This window comes from Schistocerca piceifrons, chromosome 2 (assembly GCF_021461385.2).
Source record: "Schistocerca piceifrons isolate TAMUIC-IGC-003096 chromosome 2, iqSchPice1.1, whole genome shotgun sequence".
NCBI classification, from domain to species: Eukaryota; Metazoa; Arthropoda; class Insecta; order Orthoptera; family Acrididae; genus Schistocerca; species Schistocerca piceifrons.
In genome coordinates, this window is record NC_060139.1 from 316627111 (window position 1) to 316642606 (window position 15496).

The window sequence follows — 15496 nt, forward strand, 5'->3', positions numbered from 1 at the left end:
TGGTTAAAAAATCGATTTTTTTTTAATTGAATTTTTGGATCCATAAACGTGTTTAGAATCCACCTCTGAAACGGTTTTTCCGAATACGGAACGGAAGTGTTTGTTATTCGTAGTTGAACAAAAGAATGCACCTGCTTGAAATCGGCCTTTTTCACGTACCAGTTTTTTTATCTTTCGGGGGACGAGCTATTGTACCGGCGGTTGGGAGGCTGGTTCAAATGGCTCTGAGCACTATGGGACTTAACATCTGAGGTCATCAGTCCCCTAGAACTTAGAACATTGGTGACTCCATGGAGTGCTGTGTGCACAACGACCATATATGTTAAATTAAAAGGAAGATCAGCGTTGGCCGTAATATTGATGTTTTATGGATGGCAAAATCGATTTTCAATTACATAGTGATCATCTTCAGTGCTGTGGTGTACAAATTAAACTAATAGACACTGGTATCTAGTCATCATTGACCAAAGCTGAGAAGCGATCACAATAAATCTTTATTGTGATCGCTTCTCAACTTTGGTTAATGACGCAGCACTGAAGATGATCACTATGTGATTGAAAATCGATCTTGCCATCCATAAAACATCAATATTACGGCCAACGCTGACCTTCCTTTTAATTTGACACAAAATTCAGTTGTAAGTTTGAACGCGTGTGTTTGGAAGTTAGCCCCCAATCATTTGAATTCTGGTGCGAAGACTGTGGAGATTGCGACTTTCTTGGCAGTGAGAATCTTCAACGAAGGGTATTCAGTAATTCTGAAGACCATGACAACGATGGACGTCACTCTAGGACTCTATTCGACGAAGTTCGCCAAGCATTCGGACGACCACCGGATTCAAGCGGCAGAAAACCGCTTGTCACCGGCCGTACGAGAAGCTCTGGAGCAGTGTAGGATGGCCCAGATCGAGCAGAACGCCCTCTATGAGGAAGAGGAAAGACTAGTTTATGGACGCGGAATAGCACATCGAACGTAAGTTGCATAATATTGCATTTATATGTACTCAAAACTTCAAACGCGTTTTTCTCGAAATGACTTTTTTTATCGCACCGTATGGCACCTTCAAATCTATTGAACCGATTGGCACGATTCTTTGTTTCCGACGAAGCTAACGAAATAATCTAGGAGTTGTACCACTTTTATTCCGATCCATCAACTATAAACATTTTTACTTGGCCTATTTTTCTTCAAATGGCCGCCATTTTATTTCCTATGGCCCAAATAACTTAAGCGAGGTACAACTCCTAAAGAATCTTATATACTTCTCTAACGTCAACTTAGTTTTGATTTTAAACTAGCCGGCTGACCTGTGACATACCGCGCGTGGAGGTCTACAACTAATTTTTTTTTTTCGTTCCGAAGGCACTTCCGCCTTTGCTCTTCGATATTTCCGCTCGAAAAAATTCCAGTTTGTAGAGAAAATATCAATAAACATTTTGAACAAATTTGACATTGATATCTATAACACATCCCGAGAAAAAATTCTCAATGAACATTTTTATTTTCGGGCCAAAGATAGTGAACCTCCACTTAATGTCGACAAACGAGTTACGATAGTAACATAAATTAGCTGAAGAATATTTGATACAGGATTTCAGCGGCCGGTGCGAGGCCCACAGGGGATTCTTTTTTAACCCTCAACACGGGGCGGTGAAGAACCCTGTTGATTTCATTCCTATTGACGTTTTTCATTTTATTTCCGTGATCAAATAACACGTTCGAAACAGGCCTCAGTCTGTTTACATGGAGCAAATGGACTGCTGTTTTAATACTTTTTTCGAAAATCGTTGCTTTGTAACTGTGTATCCAGTAACTGTGTTTGATGTTTTATTAGAAGTGATGAAACTTGGTTTATTTAATCTTAAAAGGTTTGATGTATTTTGCTGAATTGTGTCGTTATTCCGCAGAAAAAGTTATGTGGTATGTTTTGAAACAGCCATTCTTAAGTACCATGGTTGTTTCACAAATGCCCTTCTTGCCGATACAATATTCCAACACTGTACTACATTAATTTCTATTATTTATTACCTACCTGAGCATTCAGCTACACAGAAATCTGGATCAATATCAGAATCAATAACTCCCCCTTCTGAACTGAAGTCGTAGTTTTCTTCTTCCAAGAGCATGAAAACATTGTTATCGATACAGGTACGAAACGAAGGCAGTACGGGTCTCAACACACGGCAGAAACATGAGAGGCGCTTATGAGTATGACAGACAGTTCGGAATTCAAAAATACGATGTAGGATAATTCAGAGACCCTACCTTCGACAGTCTACATTTACACCAACAGAGGGCAGGAGACGCAATGTTAGCTAAGGATCTCTACGCACAACAGGGGCAGGACTTGCGCGCTGTTTACCTAACTGCTCCGCCCACAATGTTTAACTGTCAAGGAAAAAGACATCCATTTTTTTATTTTACGTAAACTGTATTTTTTCGCTATAATAACAGGGCAGACAGATTCAATGATATGACTCTTTTGCAACACCGAAAAGAAAGAGACTAAGAGCCTGCTGAACATGGAGCTCTGTTGCTGTTGTTGAGCTGTTTTGAGGGTGTGCTGTCCAGAGGTTTTGGCCACTGCCCAAGCTAATTAGCGCTGCCGGGGACAGACACTGTTGACAGAAACCTGCCTCGTCCAGGTAGCCGCTTTCTCTACTTTAAGAAGTTGATTGAAGAATAGCTGCAGTTGCGCGGCTGTCAACGAAGAGCACGTTTTCTATGTGGGAATTTTACAATTTGTTGCTATTAAAACATCTCCATAACCCAATAATTGCTTATAATGTACAACACATTTTCAGAGGTGGAAAGCTAACTCTGTTTACTAATGAAGAGTTGGTCGTCCTTCTCTTCATTCAGTTTCTCCAATGCAGGTAATTAAAGAGAACGCGGATAGCGCCAGGTCTATCAGTATCAACAAGAAAACGGTCTGCTTCACGGGAATATGAAACGAAAGATATCGAATAACATACGCCAAATACGTACATTCATTAATTGTGGTTTGTATTGAAAATTGGGCAGGAACCTCAAGGCGAGCTTAGTTATCTCAGTGGATAAGGAGATTACTGGCGGTAAGTAGAAGGGAGCACAGGTTTGGGTGCGGCACAAATTATGAATGTAGTGACATATTCATTACGTGACAGGTTCAGATGGTTAAAATTGGTCTGAGCACTTTGGGACTTAACATCTGAGGTCATCAGTACCCTAGAACTACTTAAACCTAACTAACCTAAGGACATCACACACATCCATGCCCGAGGCAGGATTCGAACCTGCGACCGTAGCAGTCGCGCGGTTCCGGACTGAAGCGCCTAGAACCGCTCGGCCACAGCGGCCGGACAACAGGCTCAGTATTTGTGACTAGTTTTCATACCTTGGCACTGATCTCATTTATTCTGTCTCCATTCGCGGAAGTTCAGTGATTCTAATTTCACACTAGTGCTGGATGTCGAGCTTCGGCAAAGTTGGGGACTGTGGAAGCTGAATTTCCTGGGGCTATCGTCCCGTTGGTTATTGGCCTCTCGGTCGGGTGCTTCATCGTTACGTGCCATAGGCGTCACGGGACATGGCAGAAGTTGTGGAATTTAATGAAGGGTATTGGCGCATAGTCTACTGATTGGAAATTTTCACACTACCATTGCACCTCTCTATGCTGTACGAACTCCTGGTGGCCTTAATTTTGTCCTTTATTAGGATTTAAAGCTTTTAATTCCAGGTCGAAAACCACAAGATTGGTGGAATCGAATACCATACATACCACTCTTCAATAAACAAATATACATCTATGCTGGACAGCGCTAGTGTACCACGGAAAGGTGAAAATTTCTGATTCTCACACACTATTGATAACGGGTTAATAGAGAAAGATTTATTTGTGTTGATTGAAAATTATAGTTCATAGATTTTACCGGTTTCGTCGTTAGACAATCATCTCCAGATTACGAGTAGGGATTTCCTCTTCTATCTTTCCTAGAAAACTATTCGTATATTGTCTCAGATTTGTAAGACACACACAATATAAAATAAGTGAAAGTGAACATACAATTAAAAGGCTGACTACAATAGATAATACGTATAAAAAAGTCTGCACATGCGTAGATATACAGAATGTGTTTGTATGTAACAATAAGATTGCCACCTCCAACCTCCCCATCTATAGTTATACAACACGGCACTATTGTTCTCTAACACCCCTATCATTCTCTAATCGTGTTGTGTTCTACAAAAAAGGCCTGTTGTTCTCTAATCCTCCTATTGTTCTGTTGAATGATTTTTCATGTCTGCCCTTCTCCTTCACTTTTGTTCTGGAACAAAGGGTACTGCCTTTCAATGTCACCACCTCCCTATGGGTTTCCCATTTCTGGAACAAAGGGTATTGTCACCATTTTCCCCACTGTTCCAATATAGGCCAATTGCTCGATGTATAAAATGACAAGATACTGATACACGATGCAGCATCGTACTGTTGGACAAAGGATGCTCCCCCCCCCCTCCCTCCCGCCCACGCTTCTCCCCCTCCCTTCCAAAGTCTGTTCTGCTGTTCACAGCCAGGACAAAAGGTGTTTGTTTCCCCTGCACGTCCAAGACCGTATGTTAAACAAAGAATATCATGTTTTCACTCCACAGATAGTAGCTCTTTCCACGACAGTAGCAGTTACTTCTGTAAAATATCTGGGAGTATGCGTGCGGAACGATTTGAAGTGGAATGATCATGTAAAATTAATTGTTGGTAAGGAGGGTACCAGGTTGAGATTCATTGGGAGAGTCCTTAGAAAATGTTGTCCATCAACAAAGGAGATGGCTTACAAAACATTCATTCGACCTATACTTGAGTATTGCTCATCAGTGTCGGATCCGTACCAGATCGGGTTGACGGAGGAGATAGAGAAGATCCAAAGAAGAGCGGCGCGTTTCGTCACAGGGTTATTTGGTAAGCGTGATAGCGTTACGGAGATGTTTAACAAACTCAAGTGGCAGACTCTGCAAGAGAGGCGCTGTGCATCGCGGTGTAGTAGCTTGCTCGCCAAGTTTCGAGAGGGTGCGTTTCTGGATGAGGTATCGAATATATTGCTTCCCCCTACTTATACCTCCCGAGGAGGTCACGAATGTAAAATTAGAGAGATTCGAGCGCGCACGGAGGCTTTCAGACAGTCGTTCTTCCCGCGAACCATACGCGACTGGAACAGAAAAGGGAGGTAATGACAGTGGCACGTAAAGTGCCCTCCGCCACACACCTTTGGGTGGCTTGCGGAGTATAAATGTAGATGTAGATGTAGACATGAAAAACCACGCAACAAATTCTCGCCGAGCTATTATTCACTCAGACAAGTAGACAAGTAAAGACCTGTTCTCATGGTTTGCAGATCACTTGTTCTATGTATAGAGTTCTAAATGGATACTGGGTTCTCCCCCTGATGTTAAACACCCTCTGCCTCAAGTGCAAATCCAGCTAACCAAATTTTAAGCAATCCCCTTCTGATGTCACCACTTGTGCTTTGTTAGAAATGTTTATGTCTTTAACACAACGTCAGGTAGGGCCACTTTGTGGTGGCAAGGTTCATGATAGCCAGACTGGTCAAGAAGTCTGCAATCCTCCACAACAGCATGCAAAGAGCTGGTTCAGATCACACCACAACCAACAGTCGCAGAGGGCCACCGTGCTGTCAGCCACTTAGGGAGCAGAGTCGCTGTGCTGCATTAAGATCTCAGGTAACACATTAGTGTGACACATCACAAGCCGGGAGTCCCGCCATCGTTGACCAATGACAGCTGGCCACATTCAGCACTGGCAGAATCTGGCCAAAACCAATGAGCGCTACTTGCCTTGAGGTTGTGCCACTAGCTGCCGGTGGGATCTCTGTACACAGAGGTGCCGCGCACATACTGTGAGATCATCTCCCTAACGGGAATTGCAGAATGGTAGTTCTGATTTCCATCAGCAGTATGCTGTTTGTGATGACTCTGCAGAAACATCCCACATGAGCTGAATTAAAGTGGCGGGAAACATGAAAAAGGAAGGAAGCAAATTTGTACGTTAACCCGTATTGAGAGAGAGGGATTCAAACCACAGTCTAACATCAAATAGAAGTCTCACATCCTGTCAAGACTTATCACAGAAATCGTTCATAGTTACAGCGGCACCGTTCTTTGATTTCGTAAAGTAAAATTCTTATTACAGAACAATTCACATTAAAGGATGGATTCTACATTTTGCGTGTCAAATTTGGATTGTATCAATTCCATTAGGGATCTTCTACAACACAGAATCAACGCTGCAATGTACAGCATTATGACTTAAACAGGAAATTCCATTTTTTAAAAAACGGCAGTTTCTGTAGAAATGATACGCCTTACCTCACGATATTTCAACATCCGAAAGAAGGATGGAAAGAAGATTAGGGTTTAACATCCTATTGACATCGAGGCCCTTAGAGACAGATTGAAGTGTAGAGAAAGAAATCGGCCGTGTCCCTTCGAAGGAACTCTCTCAGAATTTGCCTGGAACGATTCAGGGAAATCGCGGAAAACCTAAAACAGGATGGTCGGATGCGTGTTTGAACCGACGTCCTCTGAATGCGAGGCCATTGTGCTAACCACTGCGCCACCTCGCTCAGTCGACATCCGACTTACAAGCCCACTGGAAAGGTCTAATGTCATTACACTTTGCGTAAAACATGTAGGCCTACAAACCATCGACTAACGATACGATATTGCATCACAGCACTCTTTTCAAATTTTACCAGCGTCCTAGATACTATACACTTAGATAAGTAGGCGTCTTAGTGGTGGACTTGTAATAGCCAGCGGCATTCAGTAAACAGTGCCGGACAATACTCGTAGATCCCATTGGTACCTGGCGTCTCGGAGATGTTTACCAAGAGACCATGATTATGGTGTCTCAGTGGGCCGTTCTCGCCTACATAGTTACGCTTTTCTTCCTGCAGGATGCGTCTGGGTCTTGTAGCTAGAACTGTTGATTGTTTCTCCTGTTGAAATGCTGCATACAGCTATGTTACAAAGCATTATTGTCATAACAATGTCATTCTCTTAGATATCTATATCCATCCCGCTTTTGAAGGTCGCAATTTGATTTGTCTCTTCATGTGAAGGTGGTTTTCTCTCAATGTTCTTTATATATATATATATATATATATGTATATATATATATATATATGCTTGAACGAATCTATGCGGCTGGTTATTGACATAACTGCCATCCATAAAAATGCACATATTTTATGTGGTGAATTTTACAAGCGTAGTACCTGAACCTATTTTTCGGCTTCATAGCCATTCCATAGATACGATACAGCACGATGAGTTTGACAGAGCACTGAAAGACCTAACTCGAAACAAGGCTCCGGGAGCAGACAACATTCCATTAGAACTACTGATAGCCTTGGGAGAGCCAGCCCTGACGAAACTCTACCATCTGGTGAGTAAAATGCATGAGACAGGCGAAATACCCTCAGACTTCAAGAAGAGTATAATAATTCCAATGCCAAAGTAAGCAGGTGTTGACAAATGTAAAAATTACCGAACTATCAGTTTAATAAGTCTCAGCTGCAAAATACTAACTAGAATTCTTAACAGGCGAATGGAAAAACTGGTAGAAGCCGACCTCAGGGAAGTTCAGTTTGCATTCCGTAGAAATGTTGGAACACGTGAGGCAATACTGACCCTACGACTTATCTTAGAAAACTGATTAAGGAAAGGCAAACCTACGTTTCTAGCATTTGTAGACTTAGAGAAAGCTTTGGACAATGTTGACTGGAATACTCTCTTTCAAATTCTGAAGGTGCCAGGGTAAAATACAGGGTGCGAAAGGCTATTTACAATCTGTACAGAAACCAGATGGCAGTTATAAGATTCGAGGGGCATGATTCGAGGGGAAGCAGTGGTTGGGAAGAGAGTGAGACAGCGTTGCAGCCTATCCCCGATGTTATTCAATCTGTATATTGAGCAAGCAATAAAGGAAACAAAAGAAAAATTCGGAGATGGAATTAAAATCCATGGAGAACAAATAAAAACTTTGAGGTTCGCCGATGACTGTAATTCTGTCAGAGACAGAAAAGGACCTGGAAGAGTAGCTGAACGGAATCGATAGTGTCTTGATAGGAGGATATAAAATGAACATCAATAAAAGCAAAACAAGGATAATGGAATGTAGTCGAATTAAATCGGGTGATGCTGAGGGTATTAGATTAGGAAATGAGACGCTTAAAGTAGTAAATGAGTTTTGCTGTTTGTGGAGCAAAATAACTGATGATGGTCGAAGTAGAGAGGATATAAAATGTAGACTGGCAACGGCAAGATAGCGTTTCTGAAGAAGAGAAATATGTTGTCATCGAGTATAGATTGAAGTGTTAGGAAGTCTTTTCTGAAAGCATTTGTACGGAGTGTGGCCATGTATGGAAGCGAAACATGGACGACAAACAGTTTGGAGAAGAAGAGAATAAAGCTTTCGAAATGTGGTGCTACAGAAGAATGCTGAAGATTAGATGGGTAGATCACATGACTAATGAGGAAGTATTGTATAGGATTGGGGAGAAGAGAAGTTTGTGGCACAACTTGACCAGAAGAAGGGATCGGTTGGTAGGACATGTTATGAGGCATCAAGGGATCACCAATTTAGTAATGGAGGGCAGCGCTGAGGGTAAAAATCGTAGAGGGAGACCAAGAGATAACTACACTAAGCCGATTCAGAAGGATGTAGGTTGCAGTAGGTACTGGGAGATGAAGAAGCTCGCACAGGATGGAGTAGCATGGAGAGTTGCATCAAACCAATCTCTAGACTGAAGACGACGACAACAACAACAACAACAACAAAAACAACAGCCATTCCACAAGCCTCCATATCAGAAAGACGCATGTTCGTCTCTTCAGTTCCAAGCAGAACATGTGTGTGGGTTAAAGGTTATTTTCAACTTAGGTGAATTCTGAAAACCTGTCACTTTTCAATGTAGGTTCAAGTAAAAATGTGCTTCATGCCTTTTTCATGTTTCCTGCCACTTCAACTCAGGTCCTGTTGGCTATGCCTGCAGTGCTACCATAAACAGCAACCTAATGGTGGAGATCAGAACATTCTGCAATTCACGTTTAGTAGTTGAACTGGCAGTATGTGTATGGCGAATCTGTATACACAGCTGTCACTGGCAGATGGAGTTGCGACTCCGGGCACTTGTATGTCTCTTGCAGTCTTATGTCGCAAGGCAATCCCAGCAGCTTGGTGGCTGTGTGGTCAAATCCGGCTCTGAAGCCACCAATTCACAGGCCCACGAGTCTGTCGAACTCTCCCCCCCTCCCGCCCCCCCTCCCCCCGCCCCCACCCCACACACACACTTAGTGGGTCGCTGACCCGCGTGACTGTGTGTGGGCACACTGAGAGAGTGTTGTGGAACTTAATTGAGCCCAGTCATGTGGCAGTTTTCATCAAAAGCGAAAAGGGCAGAGTGTAATACGGCAGGTGGAGCTGGGGCTCCCAGCTGGAAGTGCACAGGTGGGGCCGACGAATCCGGGCCCTGGCGTGGCTATTATAAAACTGTAGACCACAAAGGGGACATGTAAGATCAGACCCACTCGGCAGATGGGGTTGGCTGACTGGTAGACCTGTGAATGCAGACAAAAAGGCATTGTGACAGACGTCGGCTTTTGGGTTGGAGTTCCAAGCCTGTTGCACTTGGTCGGTCAATACAGGGACGGTTAATACTGTTTGTGGATGATGTTGGAGCTGTCGTCCGATGATATTCCATATATGCTCGATTGAAAACAAAACTGGCAATCAAACAGGCCAAGCCGGCCAGAGAGGCCGAGCGGTTCTAGGCGCTACAGTCTGGAACCGCGTGATCGCAACGGTCGCAGGTTCGAATCCTGCCTCGGGCATGGATGTGTGCGATGTCCTTAGGTTAGTTAGGTTTAAGTAGTTGTAAGATCTGGGGGACTGATGACCTCAGAAGTTAAGTCCCATAGTGCTCAGAGCCATTTTAACCATTTTGAACAGGCCAAGGCGACATGTCAACACTCTGTAGAGCATGTTGGGTTACCACAGTGATATGTGAAAGAACGTTATCTTCTTGGAAAACATACCTGCAATTCTGTACGTGAATGGCAGCACAACAGGTCGAATCACCAGACTGTCGTACAATTTTGCAGTCAGGGTGCATGGGATAACCACGAGAGTGCGCCTGCCGCCATAGAAATCGCGTGCCAGACCATAACTCCAGGTTAGTTCCATTTGTTTAGCATGCAGACAGGTTGCTCGCAGGTCCTCAACTGGTCTCCTTCAAAGCAACACACTGACGTCACTGTCACCGAGGCAGAACTAGCTTTCATCAGAAAACAAAACAGACCTCCACCCTGCTCTCCAATGAGCTCTCGCCTGAAACCACTTGAGTCGCAAATGACGGTGGTCTGGGCTCAGTGGAATGCAGGCGTCTGGCACGGAAGTGTCCTTGAAGTAATCCATTTGCAACATTTCGTTGTGTCTCGATGGTGCCAACTGCTGCTCAAACACTATTGCAGATCCAGTACGATGCGTCAGACCCATACGCCGAACACGACGGTCTACTCTCTCGAAAATGCCACGTGGCCGTCTGGAGGCCGATCTTCTTGCGACCGTACATTATCGTGAGCAACGCTGCCAGCAGTCGTGCACAGTGGCTACGTACCTGCCTAGTCTTCCTGCAGTATCGCAGAAGAAACATTCAGCTTCTGGTATTCCTATTACACGACCTCGTTCAAGCTCATTGAGGTATTGATAATGGCGTCTTTGTCGCCTTAAAGACGTTCTTAACTAACATTAACTGATCACTTCCAATCTCAAAAGTAACTAAAGCTTACGACCGTTGCATTCTCGTAGAGTCGCTACTTGTGCTACTACAGCGACTGGCGCGAAATTTGAGCAGACATAATCTTTGAGATGCAGAAACACGCCTGCCAACTTTCGTTTACGCCGTACAAATGGCTCTGAGCACTATGAGACTTAACATCTGAGGTCATCAGTCCCCTAGAACTTAGAACTACTAAAACCTAACTAACCTAAGGACGTCACACACATCGATGCCCGAGGCAGGATTAGAACCTGCGACCGTAGCAGTCTCGTGGTTCCGGACTGAAGCGCCTAGAACCGCTCGGCCACCGTGGCCGTATACCGTACAACTCCTTCCGGGTGTTGCGATTTTTTCCGTCAGTGTACACATTCATATACTGAAATTAGTATTGAAATTCAACTCAACTGTCATAGGTATAGATATAATAGTTAAGGTGACTATGAAAAGCCGGCCGAGGTGGCCGAGGGGTTCTAGGCGCTACAGTCTAGAACCGCGCGACCGCTACGGTCTCAGGTTCGAATCCTGCCTCGGGCATGGATGTGTGTGATGTCCTTGGATTAGTTAGGTTTAATAGTTCTACGTTCTAGGGGACTGATGACCTCAGCAGTTAAGTCCCATAGTGCTCAGAGCCATTTGAACCATTTAACTATGAAAATTTGTGCCAGATCGAAACTGTAATCCGTATTTCTCTCTTATTGAAAGCAGTCGACTTCGCACGTAGGCTGTCTGTGCTTGCTCCAGGGACCGGAGAAAACTTCCATACATCGCATACCTACCTATTTTTCTAACATTATTATTTCATTAACGCACACTCGCACAACTCGTGGCTCCATGAAGCTTGTTGCAAAAACCAAATGTTACGTCCTGCAATTTGGAGAAGTAATCACTGAGAGTTGCTCTCTTGAGTCCTCCTTGGTATAGCTATACACTCACAAAGATAGTGATTCGAATCCCCATTAGGGTAATCAAATTATATTTTCAGAGACTTTTCTCCCCGAGACCGAATCAGATTTCTAGTTTATCGCACGCTGCATTGAAGGAAGTACTCTGCGCTGATCAAAGTTATGGGACACCTGCTATTATCGTGTCGGACATCCTTTTTTTCCGGCGTAGTGCAACAGCTCAACTCAAGGTTGCACTGACTGCAGAAATGTTGAGCTATGATTCCTCTATAGCTGTCGATAATTGTGAAAGTATTGCCGATTTCACACTTATTCCGTATTTCTAGATTTCCAGAAGGCTTTTGACGCTGTACCACACAAGCGGCTGGTAGTGAAACTGCGTGCTCAGTTATGTGATTGGATTCGTGATTTCCTGTCAGAGAGGCCACAGTTCGTAGAAATTGACGGAAAGTCATGGGATGAAACAGAAGTGATTTCTGGCGTTGCCCATGGTAGTGTCATAGGCGCTACGGTGTTCCTTAACTATATAAACGATTTAGGAGACAATCTGAGCAGCCATCTTAGGTTGTCTGCAGATGATGCTGTCGTTTATCGTCTAGTAAACTCATCAGCAGATTTAAAAAAAATTGCAAAGAGAATCAGAAAAGATATCTGTATGGTGCGAAAATTGGCAATTGACCCTAAATAACGAAAAGTGTAAGATCATCCACATGAGTGCTAAAAGGAATCCGTTAAACTTTGGCTACACGATAAATCAGTCAAAACTAAATGCCCTAAATTCAACTAAATACCTACGAATTACATTCACGAACAACTTAAATTTGAAGATACACGCAGAAAATGTTGTGGGAAAGGCTATCAAAGACGGCATTTTATTGGCAGGAAATTTAGAAAGTGTAACAGATCTACTAAAGAACTGCCTACACTACTCTTGTCCGTCCTCTTTTAGAATACTACTGCGCGGTGTGGGATCTTTACCAGACAGGACTGACGGCGTACATCGAAAAAGTTCAAAGAGGGGCAGCGCGTTTTGTATTATCGCAAAATTGGGGAGAGAGTGTCACTGAAATGATACAGGATTTGGGGTGGACATGATTAAAATAAAGGTGTTTTTCATTGCGGCAGAATCGTCTCACGAAATCTGTATCACCAATTTTCTCCACTGAATGCGAAAATATCTTGTTGACGCCGACCTACATAGGGAGAAACGATCATCATAATAAAATAAGGGAAATCAGAACTCGCATGGAAATATATAGGTGTTCGTTTTTCCACGCTCTGTGCGAGATTGGAGCAATAGAGAATTATTGTGAAGGTGACTCGATGAACCCTCTGCCAGGCACTTAAATGTGATTTACAGAGTATCCATGTAGATGTAGATGCAGGATATTTGTACACGAACTGACCTCTCGATTATGTTCCATAAATAGTCTATGGGATTCATGTCGGGCGATTTGAGTGGGCCGCGCGGGATTAGCCGAACGGTCTCAGGCGCTGCAGTCATGGACTGTGCGGCTGGTCCCGGCGGAGGTTCGAGTCCTCCCTCGGGCATTGGTGTGTGTGTTTGTCCTTAGGATAATTTAGGTTAAGTAGTGTGTAAGCTTAGGGACTGATGACCTTAGCAGTTAAGTCCCATACGATTTCACACACATTTGAACATTTTTTTTTTTTCGATTTGGGTGGCCAAACCATACGCTCGATACGTCCAGTATGTTTTTTCAAACCAATCGCGAGCCAGTGTGGCCCAGAAACACGAATTAGGAGAATGACATCCATGAATGACTGAAAGTGGTGTCCTAGTAGACGCATATAGCCACTTTAGATTAAAGATCGGTTCAACTGGACCAGAAGACTCACTCCGTTCCGTGTAAACACAGTCCACACCATTATGGAGCCACCATCAACTTGCGCACTACCTTGTTTACAAGTTGGGCCCATGGCTTCGTGGGGTCTGTGCCACACTCGAATCCTACCATCGGCTCTTACGAACTGAAGTCGGGACTCATCTCACTAGGCTACGGTTTTCTATTCGCCTAGTGTCCAACCGATACGACCACGAGTCCAGGAGAGGCGCTTCAGGTGATGTAATGCTGTTAGCAAAGGCACTTGTGTCGCTCGTCTGCTACCACAGCCCATTAATGCCAAATTTCGCCGTATTGTCCTAACGGATACCCCGTTCGTCGTACGTCCCATATTGATTTCTGCGGTTATTTCACACAGTGTTGCTTGTCTGTTAGCACTGACAACTCTACACAAATACCGCTGCTCTCAGTCGTTAGGTGATGGCCGTTGGCCACAGCGCTGTCCACAGTGAGAGCTAGTGCCTGAAATTTTGTATTTTCGGCACAATCCTGACACTGTGGATCTCGAAATATTGAATTCGCTGACAATTTCCGAAATGAAATATCTCATGTGATTAGCTCCGTCTACCATACTGTGTTCAAAATCTGTTAATTCCCCTCATGCCGCCATAACGACTTCGGAAATATTTCCACTTGAATCATCTGAGTACAGATGACAACTACGCCAATGCACTGCCCTTTTATACACTGTGCACGCGATACTACCAGAATCTATGTGTGTGTATGTCGCTATCTCATGATTTTTGTCACCTCAGTATATTTCAATATCTTTACCGGAATTAATCTCTGGAGGCTATTTGGAGGCTATCTATTTTGATACAGCAGTTTATCACAATTATCTCTATGCGCGGCTTGAAAGGCTACTAAATTGTGCCGAAGGAACGACGAGTGGATGGTAGTTTTGATGCTGACGGGCAGCGAGGAATCAAGAGAAGGGCATTAACAGTGACGGTGTAGCTGCCGCCGTGTCTCAGAGTGTCAGCATGAAACTTCACAGCCGGCCGAATAACGAGTTGAGTCGGCGAAGTTTAACGAGCAAACTTTTCCCCAGCCCAGATAACAGGACCGGCCCGGAGAGGCCCGGCTAATAAAATCATGCGCTTAGTAGCCCGCAAGTTGTTCCGCGGGGAATAACCGTGGGGACTCACTGTCAAGCACAAAGAGATCACAGAGCAACAGTCAGCGCGTATTCTGTGTCTCCTTATGGTACGCAGCTGTGTGCTGTGGCGTAATCAAATACATACGAAAGTTTTATAACAGATACTAGCAGAGTACAGTTAAATGCTGACGCGAAAGAATGCATTTTATGCTGAACTTGTCATCTACGCCAAGGTTATCAGAGACGAAAGAGAGTGGAGAAAGGAAGCGACTGTGGCGTGTTTCAGTAAATACTCCGACGTAAGTGGAAACGGCCTAGAGAAACCATATAAAATATAAATGAGTACAGCTGGATGGTGAATTTAACTACTTTCTTCCAAATACGAGCACACTGCCTTTTACAGTGTGAAGTCACATTGGCTATCATGATAAAGCTGCCGGTTACTTACAAAATTTTATCCCCTTGTCTTCTAAAGAGAGCTCAAGAACAGCTGGAACATATGTAACACCCCACTCATTGCTTGTCCGATTTTTGCGTGTGTTCGCTCTTGACAAACAACTTACAGAGAAATTGGGAGTGGAACTCTACGCAAAAATGGATAACGCTAGATTTAAATGTGGCCCTGTCACCCGTAATTAATCTGCGGTGGTAGTGTTGACGATAAATCACACGTATTTTGACTTCCAAACGTGAACGATCACGAACACTTAGGGTGTTCAATGACATGAAACACATACACAAAATAAAATAAAGCAAAAGGGTGAATTCAAGATCAACTACTGAAAGTAAAGACTCTACTG